Below are 15,677 nucleotides of genomic sequence, written 5' to 3'. Positions count from 1 at the left end.
CACACCCAGAGCCAAGCCAATCCGGGAGATGGAGACCGTAGAGCTAAAAAGGCAGAGCTAGAAGAGAAGAGGACAGGAAGAGGGTGCCTTTCCACATGTCAAGTTTTCCGCAGGAGGCAGTGTGGGGAAAGGCGAACAGCCGCTGGAGGTTGGGGCGCAGGTCTGCCACTAACTCACTGGGTGACCTTAGGCAAGCCCCGACCCCTTCCAGATCCTCCATTTCTCCAACTGTCCTAGAATGGGGTTGCACCAAGTGATTTCCCAGGATCCCAGTTCTGGTATTCTATGACCCAAAGACCCACTATTAGCAAGTCCCCGGCAGGGCTCCCACAGGGCCGGTCACTTGTCCCAGGCGACAGGACCCCCTTGGGAAGCGTGGAAGAAGTCCTGGCTGGTAGGTAGGGTGACCTTTCTCATCCGGGCACCTCAGTTTCCCCACCTGTCAAACGGCAGGGGGAGGTCAAGGGATAGAGCGCGAGGGAAAAGGGGATTCTCCAGTTGGCCTCATCCTGGGAGGGGTGCCCGCATCTTACCGCGGCTGAGGCGGGGGAGCCGAGGAGATTCGGACCTGCACCCCAAGCCGATCGGTGCCCGACCCGGAGCATCCGCTGAGCCCCAGAGGAAGGCGAGGTGGGTCCTGCAGGAGGCGGTGACACGCCGTCAGCCCCGGCCCATCAGCGCGCGGACGCACCGCTCGGACTCCGGCTCAGGATCGGTTCCGGCTCTGGCTCCCGCTTCAGCTCAGCCCACCCGTCCCCGCCTCAGCTCGGAGCCCCAGCCATCCCCCCCCTCCCACCTTTGCTGCCGGGGCAGCCGCTTCCGGGCCCCGTCACGTGATCCCGGCTCCCCAGCCGGAGACCCGGGTCACGTGTTCCAGCGCGTGGCAGCTCCCCTCCACCGAGGAAGCTCCGGAGCCCGGCTCCGCAGCACCACCTGGCGACCTGTTGCTGACACGGCAGGCAGGGCCGGGGGCCCCGCAGAACGGGGCGGGGCTTTGAGCTCGGAGCGTGGCTGGCGAGTCCCCAGAGCTCTGTCCCCTGAGCCCTGCGCTCATTTCTGCACATGGTGTGCTTTCCTTAACACGTTTCGGGGAGCGTATGTTGCTTTTATAATTTAAAAAAATACATCTTTTTAAAAATCCTCTTGTCCTATTTTTCGAAGCTTACACAAACTCATTTTGCTTGCTCCTGGAAATGGGACTGTGAGGTAAGGCAACGTTAACTTTTTAACATATTTAAAATTTTAAGTAATATTCTTAAATGGATGGCAACATCTCAGTATGTTTGAGGTGTATGTGTTACCTAGCCTTCTCTTTCCTCCTTCTCCTTGAATTTTTCCTTTAAAAATTATGTAACTAACAAATTAATTAATTAATTTGAAATTATGTAACCATTCACACACACACACACACACACACACACACAAAGGAATAAACTCTTGATAGAGCTACAAAATGGATAAATCTTAAAATAATTCTGAGTAAAAGAAGTCAGAAAAAATATTCCACTTACCTAACGTTCTAGAAAATGTTAAATAGTCTCCAGTGACAGAAAACCTGTCAGTGGTTGCCTGGAGTGGGTGGGAAGGTCAGGACCGGAGAGATTATAAAGGGGCATGAGAAAACTTTCAAGGTGACAAGTATTTTCACTACCTTGATTGTGCTGATGGTTTCATAAGTGAATATGGATTTTAAGTTATCAAATTATACACATTCAATACATGCAGTTTAAAAATAAATTTTTAAAAATATGTGCAGTTTATTGTTATGTAAATTATACCTCCATAAAACTGTTAAGATAGTAGAAATTATATATTAATATATTGTTATTATTAGAAATGTTAGACAATATATAGATATATAAACAGTGAAAATTTCCCTGCTCCCAAATTCACGCTTTTCCTCCAAAGACTTACAGTTGCCAGCATGTGAGTATTGTTCTCCATACGCTATACTATGCACTTATAGAAATATTTATACAGAGAGACATATACAGATTTGTGGCGTTAAAATCTAGAATCATGAATAACAGTACTTACTGTTTTGCTTAAGACTCTTACTCTTAACTATCTATATATACTGTCTCAATTATTTCATAAACATATATTACTTTATATATATATATATATATATTTAAAGCCTTTGTATGTTCTATGACCCACATATATATTTTTAATGTTTATTTATTTATTTTGAGAGAGAGAGAGAATGCACAAGCTAGGGAGGGGCAGAGAGAGAGGGAGAGAGAAAGAATCCCAAGAAGCCTTTGTGTTGACATGGGACTTGATCTCACAAACCAGGAGATCATGACCTGAGCAAAAGCAAGAGTCAGTCACTTAACCAACTGAGCCACCCAGGCACCTCACCATGTTTTATTTATTTATTTATTTATTTATTTATTTATTTATTTTTACATTTATTTATTTTTGAGAGACAGAAAGAGACAGAGCACAAGTGGGGAAGGGCCAGAGAGAGAGGGAGACACAGAATCAGAAGCAGGCTCCAGGCTCTGAGCTGTCAGCACACAGCCAGACATGGGGATTGAACTCACAAACCATGAGATCATGACCTGAGCTGAAGTCGGATGCTTAACCGACTAAGCCACCCAGGTGCCCCTCACCCCACCATATTTTTTAAAATATCTACCCCAGTTGGTTCATTTCACCAGGGAAAGAGAAAAGAATGCAGGTTCGTGCTCAATTCAAAATAGCAAGGCCAGTGAGTTCATCTCATCCCTGGAAGAACCCAGCAATTTATTGACTGATCAGTGCCAGAAACTGTGCTTGGAATGCTTCTGAGCCCAGGTTACCTCCAGGTCTTGAATTTCATTGATTCTATGGCTCCTTCTGATGTCATGGTCAAGAAAGCCCGATCTTAAGAGAACCAAAGAGCTCCCTGTTGGAATTACTGATGCAAGGGCGACTTTGCCTTCCCCAATTGGCTCCTGGGAGGCACTGACTATAATAAGGATTCTTTCTTATATCTGGCCACCACACTCTTATTAGAAAGACCTTTGCATCATTTTCAGATACTGTTAGGATTCTATCAAGCTTATCATTATGCAGTCATAATTAGAAATTAACACAGTTATAGGGCGCCTGGGTGGCTCAGTTGGTTAAGCGTCTGACTTAGCTCAGGTCATGATCTCATGGCGCATGAGTTCAAGCCCCGAGTTGGGTTCTGTGCTGACAGCTCAGAGCCTGGAGCTGCTTTGGATTCTGTGTCTCCCTCTCTCTCTCTGCCCCTCCCCCACTTGCTCTCGCGCGCTCTCTCTCTCTCTCTCTCTCTCAAAAATAAACATTGAAAAATTAAAAATTAAAAAGAAAAGAAATTAACACAATTACATCTCCTTGTCATTCCCAGAGAACTTTTCCCAACTATACAAATCCCCACCTCTGCTTCCACAGTTTACTCAGAAGTATAAATGAAGATTCACTGTTCAATATGGATGCATAAATAGGGGCACCTGGGTGGCTCAGTTGCTTAAGCATCCAATTCTGGCTCAGGTCATTCATGATCTCCCGGTTTGTGGGTTTGAGCCCAGTGTCGGGCTCTGTGCTGACAGTTCAGAGATTGGAGCCCGTTTCAAATTCTGTGTCTCCCTCTCTCTGCCCCTCCCCTGCTTGTGTTCTCTCTCGCTCTCTCTCTCGGAAATAAACACTTAAAAAATATTTTTAAAAATATATGGAAGTATACATAAAAAAGCACTTTGACTCTTTTACTCCTCGAAAACTATGCAAAAGCAAAACGTAAAAACTCTGAAAACTCTATTTTCAGCAAAGGGAGAAGATAGAATCCACAGATCCCGAAATATGTGTAAGGGCTAACAAAAGCGCTGAGATCAGACAGAAGCTATAAAGGAAAATGGAAAAGAAATTCAAAGAGAAGCAAAGGGACCCAGTGGGGACAGATCTCAGGAATGCAACAGTGAAAACGCTCTTCCTGAAGAGGAAGAGCTCACTTAGAGCTGCTCGGCTCTATTTGTTTTGTTTGCAACAATGGGTGTGGAAACAGTTCAGCAAGACTCAACAAAAGCTCTCCTGAATCTGGTTTGGATCCGGGAAGCCAGGAAGATAAAGATAACAGCAAGAAGCACAGGGATGAGCCATATTTGCAGGAAGCAATTGGTCTATGGCAATGAAACAGAAACGACTGGAAATACACTTGTTGTTGAGGATGTAAAGCAACTGGAAGTTTCATCCACTGCTGGGGGGAGTGGACAGTGATGCAACCGCTTCGGAAAGTTGTTTTGATGGTTTTTTATGAAGTTAAACACATATCCTGCGATCCAGCAATTCCACTCCTAGGTATTGACCCAGGGAGAATAAAAGTGTTTATCCACACCAGGGCCTCGACTAGGGGGAGGCAAGCAAGGTGCCGCAGATGGGACATTTAAAGAGGCACTCGCTTTTAGGATTGTACAGGCGCAGGGTTGGCACTTACATGAACACAAGAGCGGGTGCCTCCTTAAATTTTGTGACCTAGGCTTCTTGTCTTGCCTCACCCGGGTCCAGGCTGTGGTCCACACAGACTTGTATTCAAATTTTCACAGCAGACACCTTAATAAAGCTAAATCAGTGACAACCCACACATTTATCAATAGGTGAATTGGTAAACAAATTGTGGCATATAGAGCAGAAAGGAGCTATTGATACATGCAAAAATGTGGATGAATCTCATTATGGCTAAGTGGAAGAAGCCATACACACAAAACTGCATACTATATGATTCGGTTTATATAAATGTAAAGAATGGGCAAAACCGAATCTAGTGACAGAAAGCTGAACAATGGTTTCTTGACATGTGTCAAAGAAACATGTGGGGATTGGCTGCAAAGGGACACAGAGAGCTTTCTGGAGTAATGCTAACATTCTATATATTGATTGGGATGCTGGTTATATGGGTTTATTTTTTTACTTATTAAATTAAATACTTATTAAATGCAGGGCTCGATCTCACGAACTGTGAGATCATGACCTGGGCCAAAGTCAGACATTTAACCAACTGAGCCACATGGGCTGGGGGCGGGGGGGGTGGGGGGGGGTGGGGGGGTGGGGGGGGAGGGAACCTAAAATACGTTAACTTGATTGTATATAAATTGTACTCCTAAAGGTTCATTTAAAAATTGTAAAGAGATTACAAGACATCTGGGAAAACCTCCAAGACAAAAGAATAACCAAATGCACAAACACATGAAGCATTTTGGAGGAGACCATGCAAAAAACAAACACGCAGACAAATATCCTCAGAGAGACAAGATGTTGCCATCATGACATAACAACGATAGCAACAACAAAAATATTGCTTTTAAAAAATATTGTTAGGGGATGGAAATTAAGAATGTAATAACAAAAATGAAGAATCAAATAGAAGAGTAAGAAGATGAAAATAAAGAAATTGGTTCTTTTTCATTAATGAATATTTATTATATGTGCCAGCCACTGGGCCTAAAACAGTGAACACAATAGACAAAAATCCCCGCCCTTGTGAAACATTTTAGGGAGGGAAGAGAACAAAAATAAATAAGTAATATCCATGTCATGTCAGCGGGTGTACCTGCTGTGGAGCAAAATCAGGAAAGTGGGAGAGGGAGTCTAGAGGCAGAGAGGAGGGATTGAAGCCTTTTTAAATAGTCAGAAATATACTACTGAGAGGTGATATCTCAACAAAGTCCTAAAATAGGGGAGGAAACAATCCCTGTGGACTTCTTTGAGAAGAGCATTCTGGGCAGAGGGAATAGCATGTTCTAGGAGCCCAGGAGGGAATGTGCCTAGCCTATTGGAAGAATTAAAAGGAAGTCAGTGTGTGCATGATACTGTATGTAGAAAACCCTAAAAACTCCATCAAAAAGCTACTAGCACTGATAGGTGAATTCAGTAAGGCCTATTCATTCAGATAGGTGAATTCAGTAAGGATACAAAATCAATATGCAGAAATCTGTTACTAATAATGAAGTAGCAGAAAGAGAAGATAAGAAAGCAATCCCATTTACAATTGTGCCAAAAATAATAAAATAGCTGGGAATAAGCTTGACTGAGGAGGTAAAAGAACTGTACTCTGACAATTACAAAGCACTGACGAAAGAAATTGAAGATGGCAATAAACAAATGGAAAGATATTCCATGCTAATGGATTGGGAAAACAGATATTGCTAATATGTTCGTACTACCCAAAGCAATCTACAGATTTAATGCAGTTCCTATCAAAGTGCCAACAGCATTTTTCACAGAACTAGAACAGCATTTTTCACAGAAGTAATCCTAAAATGTGTATGGAATCACAAAAGACCCCTAATGGCCAAACAACCTTGAAAAAGAAGAACAAAACCTGAGGTAACACAATCCCAGATTTCAAGATTCATTACAAAGCTGTAGTCATCAAGACAGTATGGTAGTGACCCAAAAACAGACACACAGACAAATGGAACAGAGTAAAGAGCCCAGAAATAAACCCATGATTATATGGTCAAATAGTCTATGACGAAGAGGCAAGAATATGCAAGGGGAAAGAGACAATCTCTTCAACAGATGGTGTTGGGAAAACTGGACAGCTACATGAAAAGAATGAAACTGAACCATTTTCTTATACCATACACAAAAATAAACTCAAACTGGATTAAAGACCTAAATGTGAGACTTGAACCTATAAAAATCCTAAAAGAGAGCAGAGGCAGTAATTTTTCCGACATCAGCTATAGCAACGTTTTTCTAGTTATGTCTCCTGAGGCAAGGGAAACAAAAGCAAAAGTAAACTATTGGAACTACATCAAAATAAAAAGTTTCTGCACAGCAAAGGAAACAATCAACAAAACTTAAAGACAATCTAGTGAATGAGAGAAGCTATTTGCAAATGATATGTTCAATAAGGTATTAGTATTCAAAAATATAAAGAACTTATCAACACAACACCATAAAAAATAATCCAATTTAAAAATGGGCAGAAAACATAAAACAGACATTTCTCCAAAGAAGACATACAGATGGCCCACAGACACATGAAAAGATGCTCAACATCACTCATCATCAGGGAAATGCAAATCAAAACCACAATGAGATATCACCTCACACCTATCAAAATAGCTAAAATCAAAAACACAACAAACAACAACTGTTGGCAAGGATGTGGAGAAAAAGCAACCCTTTCGCACTGTTGTTGGGAACGCAGACTGGTGCAGCCACTGTGAAAGGCTCCTCAAAAAATTAAAAATAGAATTATCATATGATCCAGTAATTCCACAACTGGGTATTTACCCAAAGAATACAAAAACGCTCATTCAAAAAGATATTTGCACCCCTGTGTTTATTGTGACATAATTTACAATAACCAAATTATGCAAGCAGCCTAAGTGTCCATTGACAGATGAATAGATAAAGAAGATGTGGTATGTATATGTAACAGAATATTACTGAGCCATGAAAAAGAATGAAATCTTGCCATTTGCAACAACATGGATGGACCCGGAGGATATAACGTTAAGTGAAATAAGTAAGACAAATACCATATGATTTCACTCATATGTGCAATTTAAGAAACAAAAGAGATGAACAAAGAAAGAAAGAGACAAACCAAGAAACAGACTCCTAACTATAGCAAACAAACTGATGGTTACCAGAGGGGAGGTGGGGGGGGGTTGGTGTGAAAAGGGGATTAAGAGCACACTTATCATGATGAGCATTGAGTAATGTATGGAAGTGTTGAATCGCTATACGGTACACCTGAGACTAATATACCACTGTACATTAACTATATTAGAATTAAATAAATACAAGGAGGTCAGTGTGGCTGTAGCAGAATGAGCTATGGAGAAGTAAATCAGGCCAGAGCAAGCACAAGTGGGCGAAAACTGTATAAAGCTCTGTGAGCCATTTTAAGGACTTTGGCTCTTACTCTGAGTGAGATGGGAAGATATTGGAGGAGTCTGAGCAGATGAATGCCATGATCTGACTTGGGTTTAAAAGGATGCTCTGGGGGTGCCTGGGTGGCTTAGTCGGTTGGGCATCCAACTTCGGCTCGGGTCATGATCTCACGGTTTGTGAGTTCGGGCCCTGCATCGGGCTCTGTACTGACAGCTCAGAGCCTGGAGCCTGCTTCGGATTCTGTATCTCCCCCTCTCTCTGCCCCTCCCATGGTCATGCTCTGTCTCTCTCTGTCTGTCAATAATAAATAAACGTTAAAAAAAATTTTTTTTTTTAAAACAGGATGCTCTGCCTATTGGGTTGATTTAGGCATGGGCAGAAAGGGGAGACCAGTCAGGAGGCAGTTTCTATAATCTGGAATAAGATTATGATGATTTGACAAGAATAAGCACAGTGAAGATGGTGAGAAGTGGTCAATTTCTGAAAAATAGTTTTATGGTAGATTGGAAATGTTAAATGTCAATGGAAGGAAATGGAGTATGAGAGAGAGGAGATAAATACTTTGGCCTGAACCACGGGAAGAGTAGAGCTGCCTTCTACAAGACCAGGAAGACAATGGCAGGAGCAGGCCTCTAGGATCAGTGAGTCCAGCCCCCTATCCTTTGGTGGGGAAACCAAGGCCCAGAGAGGAGGAGCGGTGCACCCAGAGTCTCACACAGGTCATGTGTCTCTTTGCTCTAGCAAAGAGCCCTTGCTTTGGAGCCCTTGGCCCCCACATCATACAAAGGTAACAAAATAACACATAGAGAATGATTACATTTTGTTTAAAAAAAAAACAGGGTGTATATGCACACGACAGTCTGTATGCACATGAGTTACGTGAATTTAAGGTAGTGTGATATAAAAATATTAGTAAAGATCCACTTTGTATGCAGAATTTACAGCCTTTAGAATCCCACCCAAATTCAAAATTTCACAAAGTATGTCATAATAGCCAGACTGATGCTCAGAAGGGCACAGTGAATTGTCCTACACTATAACTTCCATACGGTGGCCACTTTGGCTGGGACACAGAAGTGCCCACCTGGTCCTTCTGTGAGAATACAGAGAGAAATGCCCTGGTCACATGGCATTTGTGTGAGAGGTCTGAGTAGTTATTAGCTGTAGCATGAGCATTCATCATTAGTATAATTTAAAACATTCTGTAAGCCATAACGATATAATTCAAGGATTCATTAAGTGGCACAAGTGCTGAAAAATGAATTTTAAAATCCTCAGTTTGGGCATGGGTATTAGAAGACATAATATTCCTATAACGAAGGCTGAACATCATCATGACATCACATGCTGAGGACTAGGGAGAGTGCATCCTGCAAAATAAATTAGGAACAGAGTGGAAATGAAAAGCAGCAATTTAAAGCAAAGACCCTGCTAAGGAAGCAAATACCAGCTCAAGTACATAGGAAAAGTGCTGGTGCCAGATCGACCCGTTATAATGTGCCTCTTGGCCAAGCTGTTGTGATTTTTATAATGATCTGAAAGGCAGTGATAATGATAAGATGTTTTACCACGAGTATTTCTGCGGTAAATGGAGTACGTTTAAAGAAGAGTATGTTACAAAGCTAAGACACTTAGGCACTCTGGAGTCCCAGAGAAAAAAATGTACGAGTGCTTCAAAAGCCCCTCCTGTGAATCCAGGACGAGTGCTGTGCCACCAATATTGGCATTCTGATGCCTGGGAGAGTGTGTGAGGGACAGAAGATTCTGCAGACACAGAACTGGGAGGCGCAGGTGAAAAGATGGCAAGGGGTGCATCAGTCCGACAACCTGCACTAGCCCCCAGGATTACAATGACAGGAGCGTCAATGCACGTGTGTGAGACTCTTGGAACCAAAGGCTGCTCACAGGAGGGCATCACAAGAGCACGCTTTAAACGTATTATACTGCTTTAATGGAAGGAAGACTTTCCCAGTGCTGTGCGATAGCCAATGGGGTATCACAAATGGGTTATGGGGTGCTGAGGTATTGATACTCTTGCCCCTTGAAGCAGCCAGGCAGGTCCCAAAGTGGCTAGAGCTCCTGAGACAGTTAGCTCTAACCATAAACAGGCTTTGTTCTTTCATCCTGAGGACCTAGAAAATGTTATTTTCTACATGTTATGATATAAAAAAAGACTGGGAAACGCTGGATAAGTAGAGTATCGATATAATTTCAAATGGAGACACTTTTGAGAATGAAAGGGGCCTTGTTAATATTTGCATCAGGACAATTGGCATAGAGTGGGACTGCTCCAGGTAAACTGGGATGTATGATGGAGTAGGCAGATTAATGGTCTCCAGAGATGTCCACATCCTTATCCCCGCAACGCTTAGACAGCAAAAGGGACTTTGCAGATGTGATTAAAGTAAGGGTTTTGAGATGAGGAGATTATCCTGGATTATCTGGATGGACCTGGTGACATCGCAAGGGCTCTTACAGGAGGGAGGCTAGAAGGTCAGGGAAGAGGCAAGATGCTATTCTACTGGCTTTGAAGATGGAAGGAGGAGCTGCATGCCAAGGGAATGTGGGAGGCTCTAGAAGCTGGGAGAAAAAGGAAGCCGATACTCCCTAGAGCCTCCTGAAAGAACAGTTTTGCTAACATCTTGATTTTAGGACTTCTGACTTCCAGAACTGTACGAGAATGTTTGTGTTCTTTTACTCCGCTGTGCTTGTGGTAATTTGTTGCAACAGCAATAGAAAACCAGTACAAATATTTGTAATTGACAATAAATTTATCTCTATGCTTATATAATTTTAAGCTATAAAGGTAAATAACTAAAACAGGTATAAATTTGCACTAACATTGTATTAATAAGTTGAAAACTCATTATATTGTATAGAGAGATGGAAAACTAGAGAACTGAAAAAACAGATGTTAAAAAAGCTTAGCCACAGAAAGAGGGACTTTTCATGGAGAAGGCTAGATGAGAAGACTCCAGTTTTTATTATAAATCCTCTGGTTAAAATATTAATAGTCTAAACCTGGGCGTGTATGTTTTATTTTGAGTATTAGTTTTTAAAGTAAGGTTGTTTGGGGGTAAGTTTCCAAGAGCTTATTGGGCTCAGGTTCTCCAAAGCTATAGCCCCCGCCCTACCTGAAACCTGCTTACAGATTCCCCCTCATCCACAGAACTTCTCCTAACCTTTTACTCAGCCAACAGCTTCCTTGGCACAAGATAAGGCCAACTGGTAGGTCCTCCTGAAATAAGGCAGGAAGAGGCACCATTGGACAAGGAATATTCCCAGGATTGGACCCAGGCAAGGGTCCAAGAGATCTAGAGCAAACCCCCAAAGCACCATCTGTAGGGTGGGCAAACCTTGACTTTACCTCACAATGCTAACAAAGGGCCTGGGAGAGCTGAGAAGAGAGAAGGGCCTCCTGTTGCCACTGAAAAAGCACTGACATAGGAGCATGAAGGAAAGGGCTGGGGCCAGCTCTACCATTGACTTAGCAAATCCCTTTCAGTCTGGGCTTCTGCCCCTAGCTGCTGAAATGAATAGGGGAAGGAAGCTCACCTCCCAAATCTTCCTCCTTCCAAAGATGACTGGGCGGGCCCAAGGTCAGCCAGAGAATCATTATGTATCACACCTCAGAGTTTCTCTGAGATGGTCTGCTGCAACCCATTCATTTACACATGGGAAACAGCCTCTGCGAGACAAAGGTGTTCATTCAAGGTCATACTTGGTAACTTCCAATGACCTTCACTTAGACCCTAGGGTTCTATGGTTACCATTTGCATATGAAGACACAGAATGGTACCCGTTTGATAAGCAAATAAATTGTATCTGAGTCTTTAAAAAATCCAATATAAGATGCCATTATGGAAAAAACATAGCAACGACCTCATATAAAAGATAAGCAGTTATATCAGCTTTCTATTGCTGTGTAATAAATTACCACAAGCTTAGTGGTTTAAAACAACACACTTTTATTGTCTCATGGTTTCTGTGGGTCAGGGGTGGCTTAACTGGGTCCTCTGCTTACAGGAACTCACAAGGCTGTAGTCAGGTGTTAGCTGGGTTGTGTTCTCATTTGGAAGCACAACTGCCAAAGAATCTTCCTCCGAGCTCACTTGGGTTGTTGGTACATTTACTTGCTATTGTAGGACTGAAATCCTCAGCTTCTCACTGGCAGTTGGCTTCTTGTTGGCCCTCAGCTCCTAGCCATGTGAGCCTTCCAACATGGCCACTTCTCCAAAGCCAGCTGAGCTTTGAGGACTCTAGAGAGAGTTTGCTGGTTATATAAATTCTTAGATGACGTAATGTAATCATGAAAGCGACATCCCATCACCTTTGCCACATTCTGTTAGTCAGAAGCAAGCATGGGCCCCACCCACACTCAAGGGGAGGGGATATATAAGAGCACGAATACCATGAATATCAACAGAGGTGGCACCTTACAGTCTATCCACCATTGTGGTGAAAACTATAAGTGTAAAAAGACTGAAATCTCTACTCCAGCTAAGACGAGAACTCAGGTTTAGCCACTGGATTTTGGAATGCAAGGCATTGTTACCCTTGACAAGAATAGTTTCAATGAAGTAATAAGGATCAAAGTCTACTGGAATAGATTCAAGAGAATGGAAAGTGAGAAATTGGAGAGAGTGAGTAGAGACACCTCTTTCAAGGAGTTGTGCTATGAAAGAGAACAGAGAGATGAGAGAACAGTTACTCTATTATGTTTATATGTTCATTGGAACAATGCAGTAGGAAGGGGAATTTTGATGATCCAAGAGAGAAGGAAGGATCATTGCAAGAGCAAAACTCTTGGTTAAGTAAAGGGAAGGGGAGGAGATCAGTGTGCAAGATAAAGGAACTTAATGACAGGTGAGGACAGTTTACCTATTTTTGTGGGAGAAAAGCCTGGTATATGATTCAGACACAGGTCAGTGGGTAGATTTCATGGGTGGAGGATAAGGAAGTTCTCTTCTGATTGCTTCTATTTCCTCAATGAAATAAAAACAATGTCATCAGCTGAGAGTGAAAAGGGGAGAATACTGGAGGTTTGAATCAAGAGAAGGGATAAGAAATAGTCCTCCTGAAGAATGGGAAAGCAACAGAAACAAGATAAGTCATAGATCTGCCCAACAGTGCTGGGACCCACCTGAGGGTCGTGTTCATAAATTTAAGATGCAACCAGTTGGCAAATCTGTGTATATTTCTCAACCCATATTCAACTGCTTGGGTGTAGTCTCAAAGTAGAGGTGAAGTTGCATCTACCCAGTATTATGGCTTTGAAAGTTGGACACAATACAAGGAAAGGGATAAGACAGATAAGAGTGAGTGGCCGGGGTGACTGCAATGACTGTCTAATAGCTGGGTTAAGATGGCAGTGAGGGTATGAGGGGACGAGCAGTAGATAGGGAGCAGAGTAGCACTGGTAGACTGGGGGACCTGATGTCAAAGATCTGGTGCGGTCTGCAAACTCATGGATAGAAGATGGACCGATAGGAGTTGGTAAGCCATCTAGAGAATAGGATGTTTGCAGTAGAGATTTTGAAGGTGGTATAGTCTCCGGTGATGACAAGGCCTAGGCTATGATGGGGGGAGTGGGTGTCTAAGGTGGGGTGAAGGGCAAACTATCTGGAAGCAGTGACCTGCAGAGAAAATGGTGACCACAGGGGAGCCACATTTTAATTAGAGCAAGGAGGTGAAAAGAACATTGCCAGGCAGAGGACTTCCCTCTTCCTCGGGAAAACCTTTGCTGACCTCGTTGCAAGAGCCAACTGCTTTTATTACACTCAAGTGTTCAGAGCATTTACTACAGTTGAAACTTTTACTTATTTATGAGAAACCCAGAGTAATATTCATGGTGTCCAACTAAGCTCCTGGAAAACAGGCACCACACTGCCTGGGACCGGGAGATCCTCAGCACCCAGAAAAGTTCCCGGCACGTGGGCATTCAATCAGTACTGGTAGAAGGAAAAGAACAGACTCTTAGAGCAGTGGTGAGAAGTCTCTGTGGGAGTGGAGGGAAAGCGCATTCATCCACTCATTCGTGCTTTTGGTCTTTTGTTCTTCCTGAGGATCAGAGCCTGCATCACTCCAGGCCAGTGGGGTGGAGCTGTACTGAAGTTCCTGAGGCTTCTAAGGCTCAAGCAGCTGAGAGCTGGGCCTTGCAGCTCCTACATGCCAAGGCTGTTCTTGCTCAAGCTTTTGCCAAACGATGAGACTCCCCACCCCTCACACACAGTGTTTGGAGCTGAAGAGTGAGGTATCCACCTGCCTGGGGCTGGGGGCACCTCTTCCAGCAGCCAGTCCCTGAATGGTGCAGCCCAAGGAATGTCCCAGGGGCTCCCAGGCAGGGCTCAGCAACTCTCCCACCAGGGCTCCTGCTGTCTAAGGAGGCCAGTGGGATCTTGTAAATGTCCTTTCCTCCCCAACAGTAGCTCCTGCATCTAGGATCTTGTACCTTGAGACTTTTGTGGGAATTCTTTCCTTCTTTTCAATAGCTCAAATAGCTAAATCTGGGCTCTTCTCCATTTTTGACAGGCAAAGAGAGGTGTAGAGATGGGCAACAATAATGTTCCTTGAAGATAATGCTTTTGACATAAGCATAACTTTTTAGGGATCCTTTCAACATTATTGAGGACCCAGTCATAATGGGGCTACAATAATGAACATGAGACATGATCCTCTAAGGCTCTCACAACTCACAGAGGAAGATATGTACACACATAGCTGAAATCCCAGACAGAATGGCATGAGTGAAATCAAGGATTCAGAAGAGAAAGGTATTTTTTCCAGATGGTCAAAGCAGGGAAGGCTTTCATTAGAGGTAGCGTCTGAGCTACTCTTTGGAGAAATGGTGTTGCCAGTGAGGACACCTATAAAGCATTATCTGCCTCTACTGAAGAAGACAGGCCAAGTCTTTGCCAGCAGAATCAAAGAATCCCAGGTTTGACATTAACCTGGGTCAATAGAACATTGTGGAAATGAGCACTGGTTTTGGCATCAGATGGAACTGACTTCAAATCCCAGCTCTGCCACTTACTAGCTATATAACCTGCGACAAGTTACTCAACCTGTCTTAGCCTCAATTTTCTCATCTGTCAAATGGGGATAATAATAGTTTCTACTTCAGATGATTGTTGTTAAGGACCAATTAAGTTGAGTCATGCAAAGCACTTAACATGGTGCCTGGCAAATAGCAATTATTTGCTGAAAAGGTTAGCTAATTCTAGCATGGATCAGACTCACTGTTCAGACCTTGAGCAGTCTGAGGACAATGACCAGGCCTCATCCCAAGCCTATCACTGGGCACAAGGAGCCAGTATAGGTTTGCAAAATGAATGATCAGACAGAGGTGACATCCTCTTTATCAATCTCTTAAATTGCAGGTAAGGGAAGATTTTTAGGGGAATGAGTACTGTTGAATCCTGGAAGGAGTTTTTTTTTTTTTTTTTTTTTTTTTTTTTTTGAGACAGAGAGAGACAGAGCATGAACGGGGGAGGGGCAGAGAGAGAGAGAGAGGGAGACACAGAATCGGAAGCAGGCTCCAGGCTCTGAGCCATCAGCCCAGAGCCTGACGCGGGGCTCGAACTCACGGACCGCGAGATCGTGACCTGAGCTGAAGTCGGACGCCCAACCGACCGAGCCACCCAGGCGCCCCCTGGAAGGAGTTTTAAAGAAGGTTGTGTTATGGACAGAGATTTTTTAGGAAGATAAATTATCATGTGTCCTTGAAGGCTTAAGGGGCCAGTCTGCTTGAGGTTTGCCTATAGAGGGGGACTGTAGTAGGACAATTGAAGCATTGTATGTGAGGGAAGAGAATATTGAAACGA

At 43.2% G+C, this 15,677-nt stretch overlaps 1 protein-coding gene across 6 annotated transcripts in view; it reads right to left on the bottom strand.

Moving 5' to 3' along the window:
* The window catches only part of SLC36A1 (solute carrier family 36 member 1), a 182,333-nt gene that overhangs the window by 159,927 nt on the left and 6,729 nt on the right, over positions 1–15,677 (bottom strand). The window contains exon 1 of one of the 6 annotated variants that reach the window (XM_060634762.3): positions 11,037–11,131. The exons of 4 other annotated variants lie outside the window; for them this stretch is intronic. The gene's annotated coding sequence lies outside the window, so the exon portion shown is untranslated. Of the gene's footprint in view, positions 1–533; positions 800–11,036; positions 11,132–15,677 lie in introns of those variants that run through there. One more of the 6 variants, XM_060634760.3, reaches the window with a different exon arrangement.

The sequence above is a fragment of the Panthera onca genome, chromosome A1 (genome assembly GCF_046562875.1).
Source record: "Panthera onca isolate mPanOnc1 chromosome A1, mPanOnc1 haplotype 2, whole genome shotgun sequence".
Taxonomy (NCBI): domain Eukaryota; kingdom Metazoa; phylum Chordata; class Mammalia; order Carnivora; family Felidae; genus Panthera; species Panthera onca.
This window is presented reverse-complemented; position numbering and strand designations above follow the sequence as displayed.